Source organism: Trifolium pratense, linkage group LG4 (assembly GCF_020283565.1).
Source record: "Trifolium pratense cultivar HEN17-A07 linkage group LG4, ARS_RC_1.1, whole genome shotgun sequence".
Taxonomy (NCBI): domain Eukaryota; kingdom Viridiplantae; phylum Streptophyta; class Magnoliopsida; order Fabales; family Fabaceae; genus Trifolium; species Trifolium pratense.
The window spans coordinates 36,854,690-36,856,160 of NC_060062.1; the positions used below are offsets into that span (position 1 = coordinate 36,854,690).

The 1,471-nt window shown below is 42.4% G+C and overlaps 1 non-coding gene across 1 annotated transcript; it reads right to left on the reverse strand.

The window, feature by feature from the left end:
* Positions 1-1,364: 1,364 nt before the first annotated feature.
* Positions 1,365-1,471, reverse strand: LOC123882520. The gene has a single exon (XR_006799848.1). It is a non-coding gene; the product is annotated as a small nucleolar RNA R71 (small nucleolar RNA).

Here is a 1,471-nt window from a genome sequence, read left to right on the forward strand (position 1 = left end):
AAGCAACATGAGGAGCTAAGCTTCTTTTGGAGGTAGGATCTAGGATAGTCTAGGATGTAGATGAATTATTTGTAATCTGCTATATGTAAGAATCTACTCTGCTCATAGTGTTGATTTAATGCAATTCGATTCTTAATGCTTTATAATCCTTCATTAGTGTTGTAATGATTTCGAGTTAAGTCACGTGCGAGAGTATTGATTTAATTTCTGAACTGAATTGCATTGAGCACTCGAGTGTTTCCGGTCGAGAGATTGAGACATAGAGTGTAGCGAACGATTGACGCGCTTTCATATCATTCGTTGTAGGTAGCTTCCGCCCGAGAGATCGGGGGAGTATCGACAACGAATAGAGTGGATTTTGACAAGAGATTGCGATTCACTAATTTGTCGATCTAGTTGTGAACACTTGAGTAGATTCCTATGATATAGTAGATTGCATGTGGTTTAGCTATAGACTAGGTGATTCCGATGATTCTACCTCGCTTTTCCATTATATCAAAGCACATTTTCTAACAATTCATCACTCAACGTACCCCCAATTTATGTGTATTTCTTGCATAATGTTTATGAACACTATTAGACTAGTTTAATCACACAATCCCTGTGGATCGATATTTTTATTACTACGTGGTAATTCGTTCACTTGCGAAAATTATCCATCAAGTTTTTGGCGCCGTTGCCGGGGATTGTGATTGATTCGACAAGGCAATAGTGTTCATATTTTCTGTGTTTTCCTTATTTTTCTGTTTTATATTTTTTCTTCCGGAGCGTTCTACTTGTGTGTTTCCTTGTGCATGCGGAGGACATGTCCCATTGAGCTGCAGTTCGATCCAGAAATTGAAAAGACAGCTCGCGCAATTCGGAAGGCAACAAGGGAAGCTCAAGCTTCAAGAGGAAAAGCTTTGCTAGGTGGTACACCGGACTGTCAAGGACAGAGTTCAGCTACAATGGAAGAAGAGCAGGATCCACCGGTCCACGTTCCACCGGTTCCTCAACCACAAAGACGTACTCTTGGTGATTATGGGCGGAGAGATAATGACGCCCTAGCCAATCAGGGTTTTCAACCGGCAAACCCGGTTTCTTTTGACATTAAGAATACTGTCTTATCCGCACTCAAAGAGAACCCCTACTCCGGATCGGAATCCCAATGTCCCAACCTACATTTATCACATTTCTATGAGGCTTGCGATTATACCGACCCACCGGGGGTAAGTGAATCGGATAAGAGACTTAGGTTGTTCAAGCACTCTCTCACCGGCCGTGCTAAGGATTGGTTGGACACAATACCTGCCGGAACTATTGAGACATGGAGACAACTTGAGCGGAAGTTCTTAGACCGCTACTTCCCTATTCATAAGTTTTTGGAAAGAAGGGCTGAAATTAGCAACTTCGAGCAAGCAGATGGGGAGACGCTCTATGATGCTTGGGAGAGGTTCAAAGTTTGTCTTAAAAGGTGCCCGAATCATGGTTT